This window comes from Micromesistius poutassou, assembly GCF_964030765.1.
Source record: "Micromesistius poutassou genome assembly, chromosome: 3".
Classification (NCBI taxonomy): Eukaryota; Metazoa; Chordata; class Actinopteri; order Gadiformes; family Gadidae; genus Micromesistius; species Micromesistius poutassou.
The window spans coordinates 22,040,161-22,053,811 of record NC_140273.1 but is presented as its reverse complement, the minus strand read 5'-3'; positions in this window follow the sequence as shown (position 1 = coordinate 22,053,811).

The following is a 13,651-nucleotide window of genomic DNA, read 5'->3' as shown; positions in this document are numbered from 1 at the left end:
CCCCGCGTCAGGCACCACCTCCTCCTCCTCCTCCTCCTCCAGCAGCTCAGAGTGACTCCTCACCTCCGCTGTGGACGCGGCCCTGAAGGTCAGGGTCTCGCTAAGAACCCCTCCAGCCATGCCAGGCCCTCCGGCTGGGCCCGGGGGCCCTCGAGCCCCCCTCACACCCCTCAGCGGTCTGAGCGGACGCAGTGCAACGTGCTGCGTGGTATAGATATGTTTATATATATAGAGAGAGATATTTCCCATGGACAATGAACAATGGAAAATTCCAAAGCGTTGTGACACATCGTGACGGCAGTATCATAAGTTGAGAAGTTGTCGTTGCAGTTTGTCTTACATTGGATTGTGCTACAGTAAAACGAAAGGCTTGTCATTATTGAAGGCATGGTTTTGCCTAAAGTGTGTATTGTGGATGAGCTCCCTAATCCCATCATCACATTGGAAGCAGCTTCCATCCACACAAAACCCTTTGATGGAGACATAACCCTGTCACACACACACACACACACACGCTCTCTCTTTCATGAATATAACAGCACGTACATGTATAGACAACCCCGCCCCCCCCCCACTCCCACTCTGTGCTTGTGCTGTGTGACCTGGGAGGAGCCGAGGACGGCTAGCTGACTCTCCTCTAATGCTCTGTAAACTGGACTTCCTTCAGCCACACTCCCGGGCAGCGCCACAGCTCCACCATTAGAGGCTCAGAGTGGAGCAGAGGCAGGGGGCAGGCAAGCACTGACCTGCTCAGGTTGCACTCTATCGCTCTCCTGCTCCCATGCTCTATGTGCCTGCACACATGCAAGTGCACACATGCAAGTGTACACACACACACACACACACACACACACACGAGCTGGCCTATGACTATTCACTCCCTCCAACATGCACGTCCACATATTTAGTTTCAACAGAAAACAAATGAACACAATCAGGCGGTAAATACCTGACCTTTTGTAACTTCACTTCAATAGCAATGTCCTGAATCACTGATCCCAGACTGAATCACTTCCCTCTTCCTCCAAAATGAAAGAATGTACAACAAATGTGGCTTACCTCCCATGACTTTGGCAAGTGAAAGAGGTGTTCTTTAGAATTGTACTTCTTTTAAAATGACCATGTGCGTAAGCACGTGGATACACCCACCCACCCACACACCCACACCCACACCCACACCCACACCCACACCCACACACACCACGTTCAAGAATCTTGCAAAAAGTGTTCTTTCAGGCAAGTTCTAAAAGTTTGGAATGTCCAGGATGAATGGTTGTCCTGGAAACTGATAGAATGGTAGAGGGAGAATGAAGTGACCTCTGATGTTTCTAAAAGAGGAATGAGTTTCTGCTTTGCAGCTGAGTCTTGTTCTCAGATGCCCACGGTATATGGACGCATGTTATAGTCCAAACAACACATTCAAATGCTTTGACATCTATCTACATAGAGGTCACTTGGTATCTATAAGCTGGTGAGGAACTTCAGTCATCATGCTGATGATAAGGATGATGAGTGATGATGATAATGATGATGTTCAAACAGGACAAGGCTAGCCTCACACCCAACAACCTCAATTTCCCTTTGAAGTGAAATCTAAGAAACATCCATTCTGAGGTCAGAATAAAAAAAGTGTGTAGTTACATCTTAAAATGTATTTTTACAAATACTGGAGGTAAAAAATGTTGTACAGCTGATAACTATTATCTCTCTGAATGTCATTGACATACGTTTGACAATATTTTAATTTACACTGCAAATTATCAAATTACTTTGGCATGCCCACAGAACTATTATTGTCCTTCAAATAGTAATATTACAAATACCGATGACGCAAAACATTCCACAGCTTGCAGACCTGAAGCGCAGGTACGAAAAGATCCCCCATTTTTAATTAGACGTCTCATAACTAAAGAGAGGACGAGACAAGTTAAGGTTGCACAGTTCTGTGCAGCCTTAACCAAAACGCGTTAATGAAAGCCAGTATTATTTAAAAACTATGAAGTGAATTAATCTCAAGAAGAATCTCTTCACAAGAACAAGGGCTGCCCTTCATTGTAAAGTTAATAATACATCGTGTACACATTGATGTCTCCGCTATTACTTACTTTATGTAAATCTCTTATTTATCCCTTGTCAAAATAATTCTTCTTTAAGCCCGTGGTCAGGCTGTGGCAGAGATAGTTCTCACATACTAAAGTGCGTAGGAAGCAACATCACAGAAATGAAATAGCAAAAAATGAACAGACAAGTGTAACGCTCATGTAGATCTGGCCATTTTGTCTCTCCCAAGCTTATGATAAATCACTTGCAACACATCACATTATATATTTATTCTCCTCCGCGGGCGCACACACACACACACACACACACACACACACACACACACACACACACACACACACACACACACACACACACACACACACACACACACACACACACACACACACACACACACTCTAAGCTGAGCGGAGATACATTTACCAGGAGACAATGTACCCGTTGGCAGTCAGTTTCAATTTCATGGTATCCATAGCTGACGGAAGCGGTTGGAACTGTGACCGAGATATCTTGTTAGCTTCCAACGACTCCTCTTCTGTTGCTTTTCTAAGTGTACAAAGAGGGACCCCGTTCCATCACCACCACAGCCCATTATTCCTCCTCGGATACAAACACCAACAAATGATGTCATGATATTAATCACGGCAAAAAGATAACAAAATGGCAACACTCACAAATCGATTTAAAGTCAAAGCTAATTCCAAACTATAATATCCGTACAAGCAACAAGTCCTTTATTTTATGAGACTGAATACGTTTGAACTGTCACTGTGGCATTTTGACCAGTGCTACCCTTGAAACCTGAACACCTAGTCCTAATGCAGTGGTTAGCTTCTGCAAGGCCATCGACAGGCCCTGAGATGAATGAGTTAGGGACACACTCCACGTTCTGAGGGACCCCCCCCCCCCTCACAGACCCTTTAAATCTATCAAGGCACGGCTCTGACAGGCCTATTGAAGAACCCATTAGACATTTTCTTCTTGAGGATCCACTTCATTATTGGATTAAAAGCATGTCATTAGGTCTATTTATGAAAGGATCTTTAAAAAGAGAACGCATTCGCTCTGATCTTGTTTGTATCGTTGGGTTTAAAAGCCGTTCTAACATGCATTATTTCTGCCATGAAGATGCAAATATACAATTACAAAGAAGTACGAGAGGGCAGGACGGCAATGAAGGGACACATTAACGGATACTCTGCCTTCATTTGAAGATTGGTTTTAATTCATGTTAACTGTACTACCGTAAGGAAAACTGATGCACAGGACACACGCACGCGCACACACACACACACACACACACACACACACACACACACACACACACACACACACACACACACACACACACACACACACACACACACACACACACACACACTAGCAAAATGAAGAGGGAGTAAGTAACAGACACACACAGGTAGAACAAGAGGAGGACGTGGAGGATCAGGGTCCAGGCCGGGATGAATCCGGAGACGAACGCTGAAGTACAGAGCAATGATCAACACAGAGGGAGGAAACAGAGGCTGTGAAGGACAGACTGCGCGCCTGCAGTAAAGTGAATAACAACTACTTTAGTTGGCTCTTACTCTTGTCACCGCAGAGTGCCAGTTAATTTAGTTCATCAGGTTCACACACACACATGGCCGGGAGGGACGGCTGAGAGCCAAGTTCTAGTGCTACATTGAGTGCAGGTTGCCATGGCATTCATAATAGAAACGTCTGGAAACGTCTCTCTCCTCACCCTATGACCCCAGACACACTGCGAATAGATTCCACAGAAAGACAGGAGAGCACCCATAAAGTGAGCGAAGCTACCGCTACATTAAAGGGGCTTTAGGGGAGATTTCAGCGTCATTCGTTAGAAATGCCATCGCCATCCGTGAGAGAAACGGGCAGTTGACTGCACCTGCCTCTGTTGAGCCAGTCTCCATTTTAGACCACTCCCGGCTCATTTCTGACCAATCAGGCTCTCTCTTCCCACGATCCCGCCTGTCATTTACAGATGTGTGAATGCGACATTACTCAACGCAGTGAAACTTGGGGATGGATGGAGCAGAGAGGGAGGGGACTTTTCTTATCTTACTCTTTTCCGCCCACTCTTTAACACTCTCAAATCCTACTTTAAGGGTCATAGCCGTCTGTGAAATATGTGACATGTGTCATACAGACACACGCTCACCCAACCAGGATCTGTGCAATCATTCCACCATTATTAATGAATTCAGGTATTCGTGCATGTTTCAATGCACTTGAATATTTAGTGTTGAAACAGAAGAAAGAGATGAATACTGATTCAGTCAGTAAAGAGTTTGCTGTCTTATGTTCATCCTACATTCATATTCAATTCAAACCGCTGTGTGCAGGCCTATATATATATATATATAATAAAGTCATCTTATATCACGTCAAAGTAATAATCTATCGTGATACTCAAATGATGATAATTAGTTAGACGACCAGATGGATTACTTTTAGTGTTTGTAGTGCAGTGGTAGTGGTATTGTTATATTGGGGGGTTTGTGTGAGAGAGTGTTAACTGATATTGCCCAAAACTTACCTCGATCAATATTTCTCTCTCTTGTAAGTGAATTCACATTTACTCTGATGTGTACAGTTAGCTTCATCCACCAACTGTATGCATGAAAGGTGAGACCACTGGGATGTATAATAGAAATAAACAGGAATATTCAGTAAACTCTGGTGCATTTAATATTTGAGAAATAACCCAAAGAGTGACCGAAGCCTGGTAAAGAAACTTTGTGAGCCCTGGAAGGCCTGAAGTCCTGTTAAGATATCAGGGCAGATATAGTCCAAAGCCAGCCCTGCTGTGCTGACAGTCTCTCTGCCCGTTTCTCATGGCAGTAAGAAGCCTTTGGGTGGAGTCGGGTGGGACGCTGTACATATGGTCGTACAGGTGTGTGTGTGTGTGTGTGTGTGTGTGTGTGTGTGTGTGTGTGTGTGTGTGTGTGTGTGTGTGAGCGGGAAATCCTTTTTCTTACAAGAGATTGCGAATGTTATTTTTTTCGTCAGCTGCTCGCACCTACTTTCATTATGTCTTCTGATGGAGTGGCCCGGCTGCCCCCCCCCCCCCCACACACACACACACACACACACACACACACACACACACACACACACACACACACACACACACACACACACACACACACACACACACACACACACACACACACACACACACACTAATCCATTATGGCCCCTGATAAATGGTTGGCCACAGCACACACACACACACACACACACACACACACACACACACACACAGACCTGTGCCCACTGCGCTCAGGCCACTGGTGGCTCCAGAGCGAGGCGGCCAGCAGCTTATTCCATCTCTGTAGGCACTTCTCTCCCATTAATGCCAATCCACTCCCCTCCCCTCTCCCGGTTACCTCCGACACACTGCGGGCCCCTCGCTCCCCGTCCCCTCCGTCTATTCATCTCCGCTCCCCTTCCCTCCCGCCCGGGTCGCCCGCCCGCCTCTCCGTTACACTCTGTGTTACCCCCCCCCCCCCCCCCACCGGCTCCCCTCCTCCCGGCCGACCGACCCACCATTCCCCGAGCCTCCGTCCGTCTCTCTCTCTCTCCTTGTTTCATTCTGTGTATCTTTCTCTGAATGCGTCCTAGCTTTCTTCTCTGTGCCTTGCTACCTCTTCCCACCCGTGACCCCCCCCCCCAGTCTTTCTCTCTATCGCTCTCTCCCTCCTCTCCCTTTTGTGTGTCAGTCTGTCTGTCTGTCTCGCCTGCTGTCTGGAGCAGTGGAGTGTGAAATGTGAAAACATGACAGCTGAGACCAGCAACTCACAGTCAAATCCTCACCCAAGCACCGGGACCAGCTGCATATTCACACACACACACACACACACACACACACACACACACACACACACACACACACACACACACACACACACACACACACACACACACACACACACACACACACACACACACCCTCTCTGCTCTTTCTCACACACACAGACACACACACACCCCAAACATACACACACACACACACACACACCAAACACACACACACACACACACCCTCTCTGCTCTTTCTCACACACACACACACACACACACACCAAACACACACACACACACCAAACACACACACACACACACCCTCTCTGCTCTTTCTCACACACACCAAACATACACACACACACACACACACACACCAAACACACACTGTCTCTTGCTTTTCTCTAATACACACAAATGAACAAGAACAGGTTAGAGCTTAGAAGATAGATGTAAAAGGGTAGAGGTTAGAGTGAGACGTTAGAGTGTGAGGTTAGAGTGAGAGGTTAGAGTGAGAGGTTAGAGTGAGGTTAGTTAGAGTTTGAATTAGAGATTATAGTTATAGGTTAGAGTGAGGTTAAAGGCAGAGGTGAGAATGAGAGGTAATAGTAAGAGGTTACATTTAGAGGTTAGAGCTGTACGTGTAAATGTAGAGCTAGAGGTTAGAGTTCACACAAACTCACAGCATTGGTATGGTTTCTCATTAAGTCATTATCAATTGTACGCTGCAGCTTGCCCTCATAGTTTCAGAAAGTGTCTGAATAATAACAGATGCAAAGATAAAAGACTGATGGGGTCACAGTAACAGAAGACCCCGTGTGCAGTCATTTACTTTGTCCGCTTGATTGAAGAGGGCCAGTCCTCCATAAAAAGTGTGTTTGAATGTGTGTATTGACTCATGTGTGCTTGTGTGTGTGTGTTTCTTTCTGTTTCGTTTACAACCTGCCCATGCTTGTGTGAACATATTTTGTATAATGTATTTGTGGCGAGGCGATTATGCTGTGAAAACGGTACCTGTAAAACAGAGACTAAATCACAACCCTGTCCGGAACAATTTAGCGTCTCGGTTGGGGCAAGTCTTGTTCGTAAAAAAAACACATTTGTGGTGCAAATCAAAATCACGGTACGAGAGTGCGAGGAGTCATAATGTCGCGATTAGCACAGTGGTTGCTGCCGTCGTGGTCGGTGTGTAGTTTCTCCCTCGGTGTTTTGGTGATTTCACTTGTTATCCCTTCACGCTAAATGACTTTCTCTCTCCAACACTCTTCACTTGATAAACAGCCCAGCTGTTTATCAACCTGCTCGCACAAAGCCTTAAACGTGAACCAGCCTAATTACACACACACACAGAGATTACCCCCCCCACACACACACACACACACACTTAATACAAGTATGTCTATAACTCTTAATCGACAATTAAACATTTAAATAGGGTGACAATCACTAGATTCTGACATCTTTACAAATCTGCCAACCGTAACCCAGTGTTAAAACTTTAAAGTGGCCCCTCTCTCTCTCCTCTAGTCCTCGAACCTCTCTCTACCATACACACAGTTGCACACAAAAAAAACAAACACAAAAACTCAATGGGTAGTGTTTGCTGTAAGGGCCTGTAGACAAACCCACAACACAGCGGCGCACGCACACCAGTAAAGGAGATTGGAAAGAGAACACCTTTGTAGAGAAAACTCAAGAATGGGTGTTTTTCAAATTGGCGACATATAATCCTGCAAAGGGTTGCAGAAAAAAAGGCAGGGAGAGGATGTGTGCGGACTGGATGATCATGAATAATAATGCGTCAGGCGTCTGGCGGGCATCTATTTTATTGAAAGTCATCATGTGTTTCTTTATGGTTTTTAATATGTTGTCAGTGCCTCAAGGTTTCTGCAATTACTTAGCAGCAGTACTGCGCTCATAATGCCATCCCTTCACATACAACTGCATAGTTAACAACACGCAGACACACACACACACACACACACACACACACACACACACACGATGAACTGTATGCATGTGTGCCCTTCATACCTCATGCACGCACACAAGGACACACCTGTGGAATGATCAAACAATATTCATAAACACACAAACGCAACATCGCATTTATCCCACTTAACGATGACCAAATACCACACAACGATTCAGGTATACTCAGAGCTGTGCACACACACACACACACACACACACACACACACACACACACACACACACACACACACACACACACACACACACACACACACACACACACAAAACATACAAAGAGGCTGATATTTATGCACATTCGGTGACTGTGCCTCCAGACCTACAAAGCCATGTTATTGCACTAATGATATAGAGAAGTATTTCCACACCATGCAATATGCATGCTCAGTGAGCAGTGGAGCTGAATAAACGCAGCTCACAGTTGGAGGCCCCGACCATCTCAATATGTTCCCCCCCCCCCCCCAAGGACTCTAATGGTTGCAGCATGCTAAGACTGCCAAGCTTCAAGCCCAAGGATGTCTTTTGTCTCCTTCTTTTAAAATACCTCCACTGTTTGGCTCCCGCTGATGTCCTTGGCCACCCTCATGCCATCATGGGTAACAAACTTTTTTTTATTTCCAAATGTTGTGTCCTTATGCTTTTTTCCCGTGCTGCTCATCTGTGGAGGAGGGCTTTCCGCTGACTCAACTTAGCTACTGGCGTTCCTCAGCCTCTCAGAATGGATGTTTTTACACGCCATCATGCGCTCCATTTTCTGGGTGAAATAAAGCACCTGAACAACACAAGGCGACAGCTTGTCCCGGGCCGTAGCGTCTCTCCCGCCCCGCCGGCCAGGCTTTTACCTCGGCACATGTGACACTGAGTGTATGTTTCTTTGCCAGCTAATATGCACATAATTAAGAGCAATTGTAACTTCACACACACACACACACACACCAAAACAAACAAACACACACATACACACACACACACACACACACTCAGAATGCGAATCCTTACGCATGCGTTTTTAATCTCTCCTCAAACGGGGTTGTGAGATCTTGGTGCGGAGAGATGTTTTGTACTGGGCCAGGTAGAGGTATCGATCTCTAGAATGACTAGCAGTAGGATACTGTGTGGACACAATCTCTGGCTTTGTCAGGACACTGGTCTGGTTCTCCACTAATATATAAACCAAATTATAAACCAAATTACAAATGACTCTCAAACATTGCTGTGCCATGCCTACTTTTTTTTATTTTTCAGTTGTACAATGTCTTGCCGTTGCAATTATATTATTCAAGTCATTTGCAACCACCTTTAGATTCAAAAGGGGTTGATGAATCTATGTATTGTAAACTATTGTGTTTAAATGGCCATTTAAACAAAGTTGTTGCAGTTTTCATGCTAAGAGTTTCTCAACAAGAGCCAAACTCTTGCGATGGTTAAACCTTTCTATTCTATTCTATCTATTCTATGCTTCTCCACACCGTTGGGACTTTTGTCTCCTGTCTCATGACTGAAGCTTGTCCACGACCAGAGCTCAAAGATGAAAATATTCTAACTATATTTTAAACACAAGAGAAGATTCTGTGTGATCAGCCCCTTAGTGGGCCCACTGTGTTTAGAGAATATCATTCAAGCACAACACCACCAATGTACTTTAGTGTGTTTCAATGTGGTTTAAAAAATGTTTAATGGTAAAAGGTAGATGAAATAAAAAGAGGTCTATCATTTATAAAATTAATTAATTAAAATATATACTATAATACTATATAATACAGACACAGATATCCTACAGGCTGATTTCTGAGTTTTGCTGGTGTAAAATGGCTGTAGACTGTAAACAATGTATAAATAAATATAGTGAATATATATAGTGAAATATAGTGAAAAAATAAATATAAAAAATATATATATAGTGAATGACGTCCTCATAAATATTACAAATAAAACTAAAACATTACACAGAGGTAGAAATAAAGGGGACTAGGCTAATAGTACAATTAATTAAGTTCTCACTACACCCAAAAAAGTCATTCAGGGCCTTAGTATATATCACAATAATACAAAAGTATATTATCTTAATAAAATCTCTGAAAATCACAAAACTGATTATTTGAGTTGGACATATCAAAATAAATGCTGAAAAATCCAACAGTTAATTTTGCCTTATATTTACATCCATAATTTAAGTTAATTTCACAAAAGAAATTAGTATTTGACAAACAAATTATAATTTTAAGCTATCCATAATATTTTCAGTAAATAACAGTCAGAATATTTGAGTATGGAGCAATTATACCAATCGGTTTCAAAAACTTTAATTATTACTCATTCTAACTCAATAGTCTTCATCTCTAACAACAACTTAAGAAATTGAGTAGCTTTTGCGCGCAGAGAGTGGAATCATGGGATATCTAGCCTGCGTTTTGCAACAACAGAGGCAAGCAACGGTCTCGGCGACACCGCGGTGAACATCACTTGGAGGACTCCATACGGCGGTAAGTAGAGCACTAGCAAAGTTTAATGAAATAGCGACCCTGTCTTCCTGCACATAGACGTTAATGTTTAGTTTTTTTTTAAATACTGTCACCACCATGCGGTTGTACATTAGCTAACTTCATTAACAGTTTTCTAGCCACCAAATTGCTCAGCTAACACACAGTTTATACAGCTAACGTCACGAAAAATGACTTTGAATGAATTTATTCGTATTTTATCGCTATACAACATGCTTAGTTTGTGACACCCGGTACGGAATGGACTTCTAGCGCGAGGGAGAGAAACGGGTGTTAATGGGGCTGTGGCAGGGAGTAGCTTGTGCTTTGAAGCTCACTCCGCCAAAACGGTAAGGCTGACAGCTTCAGTAGTGGTATCCAGGACCGACGACCGACCGGGGGGGTGGTGCGATCGTAACACACCACGGACCGACGTGGGGGGATCGTAGCTAGGGTTGGGTACCGAGGACCGAGTACCGAGTGGTACCGGGGGCAACATGGTCGGTTCTACCCGGACCCAATGACTACATTTCTTTCGGTGCCTCGTTTCGGTGCCGCAACAATCCTCTCGCCCTCTTGTGGTCGGAAAAAATGCAGAGCACTTTCCTCTCCTGCTGCCCAGCTGCAGCCATCATGTCCATAACATATAACGGCGTTAGGTAACGCCGTTATTTTTTCAGTAACGGGGTAATCTAACTAATTACTGTTTCTGTCTTTACAACGCCGTTATTACTGAATGTTAAATGCGGTGCGTTACTATGAATTGATTGAATAAACTGCGTAATCCGAACGCACCCCTGGCTCCACACACAAACTGCTAGTGAGGAGACCGGGTGGGTTAACAACGAGACAAGCGATTATGATTGGCTAAGGCAGAGTCATGTTTCATGGTAGCCAATCGAAGCCAGTGTTTTACACACAAGCCAGGCCACGCGCAGTCGCGCACCACACACACACCAAACAGATTCGAAGAAGCAGCAGAGACGGCGAGTCCGGAGCAATCCGATGAAAAGTTGGCATTTTCAAAGTCGAGATATAAGCACTACTTCAAATTCATTGACATATAGCAACTTTTTTTTACAGTAACGCAAATAGTTAGCTTTTCAAATAATTTTCTAAGAATCAGTGTTGGCATGGCATTTCTAGAAAAAAAGAAAAAAGTATTGATTTCGGAACCGTTTAGGAAACGCGAACTTTGTGGCCAGGACAGAGTTTTTCACTGCTTCTTCACTCTAGCGCTGACGTCATTCACTCTAGCAGGCGCAATACACACCCATTATAAACGCGGATTTGGAGTAAAAACCTTCTCCACACCAATTACAGAAGAGAAACACACATTTCAGGACTGCTGACACATTTCAGCCTCCATTCATATTTAATAGAGGGGCGGACAATACCTGTAATATTCTCAGCTGTCAGGATTTTTTGTGATATTTTGGGGGGAACACTTGATACCTAGAGCAAGTAAAGGTTGAATTTTTCCGTCAAGCATGTTAAAAATTTGAATGTCTGCTTTACAGCACCAACACACACCAATGCTAATGGAGAGACCGTGAACGAAGACATAACATCAGACAAGGTAAATGGCATCGATTTATAATGTACAGAAGGATTAGGTGTTTCAATTTCGAAAAAAGGAACCTTTCTTTTTCCCCATATTGCATGAAACCTAAACTAAATTAATAAATAATCATTTTAAGGAATAATTTTATCTTTTTAGAGTATATTTTCCATTATAGTTGTAGATATAATTTACATCAATGTGTAAATGAGATCATTTCATATCATGTTAATAGATCTGTATGATAAAACATATTGGTCCAAAAACTACATGAATGGAAATAGTAGTAGTCTTTTTAGTAGTCTAGTCTTTTTGCTCCGTATTGTAACACTGTTTATCATCCTTTTTAAGGTGGCGGCTCATGTCTTGGCAATGTAAGCTCTGCACATTTGAGGATTCTTCAAAAGGGGAGCTTCTTAAGCATTATCGAGTCAAACACGGTACCTTTGGTCGTGGACAGTACACTGTCTTCATTTAAGCCGTCCTTGCACCTTTAAGACATGGGGTGGCTTGCGTATACACTTGTCTAGATCCCACAATTCACAGGAAACTGGAGTGTGAAGGTGTGCAATCTTTCAGATGTCAAATTTGTCGCGATAAGCAATAAATCAATTAATCGCACGATAAATTAAAATGAGATGATCATTTTGCCGTCCGCGATAAATAAGCTTTTTTTTCTTTTTTTTTCTCTCGTGTCTCTCTCTATCAAATAGACTGGATGAGTTTTCATTCCAGAGCATCGGTCTCATCAGACCCCTCTCTCATCCTTGGCGTAATGAGGAGTTAACCCTCGAGTCGTGTCAGTCACTGGTCAGCCGCATGGTCTCTGTGTGGGGAGGCGGAGCCCTGGCATTACACAGAGTCAGAGCCCGTCTATACGCCCATCTTCCGCGTGTCTTCCTAGACATTCTCTGCCAGAGTGCAGCGTGAGACCCCCGTTCAATTTTATTTATTGTTTTTGGTTGTTTCGTTTATTTATTTAGGATGTTTAAAATGTCTGCCAGTTCCAGTGTTAAATATTCTTTAGACATAACAGTTTATTGATCTTTGAAAGGTTGTACTTGCATTATTATGCCATTTTCATTATATTAGTTGAAAATGGTCTAAAAAGCTTTTAACGGATGTGATTTCATGACAAACATATATGGGACTTATGCAACACACAGAAGTAGAAAACACAAGTCCCATTCATGGAAAGACTTAAAGACTGATGTGATCGCAAAGCATCCCATTGCTACTGAGAATGAAATTGACTTTCCAGTGTTGGAATTGTATGGTCACGACACTACCTTAGATTTGGGTTGTGGAAGGGATACTTCAAGTGAAATAGTGAAAATTGTCGGTTCTCTCTTGTTAAAATTGGAAAGCATCTATAATGTCTCTGGCAAATGTGTTGATGACTTGGTGGAACAGCTTCAGTTTATCTGCACATCATCCACTCAGTATATTCCAAAGTTAGTGAGTGATATTTTTACAAAGAATAACTGTGCTGTTGATGAAGCTATTGTTAGTGAGTTGGTAGACAAACTCTGTCACTCCAATCCTTTTACTGCAGCCTTGGGTTCTGATGATCCCTTTTCTTCTAAATTTAAGAGAGTAAAGTATTATAAGGACAACTTCAGTGTAATTGAGCCAGTAGAGTATATTTTGGATCCAGAGGAGAATTGCAGCTTTCAATATGTGCCTGTTCTTCAATCCTTACAGCAATTGTTGAAAAATGAAGACATTG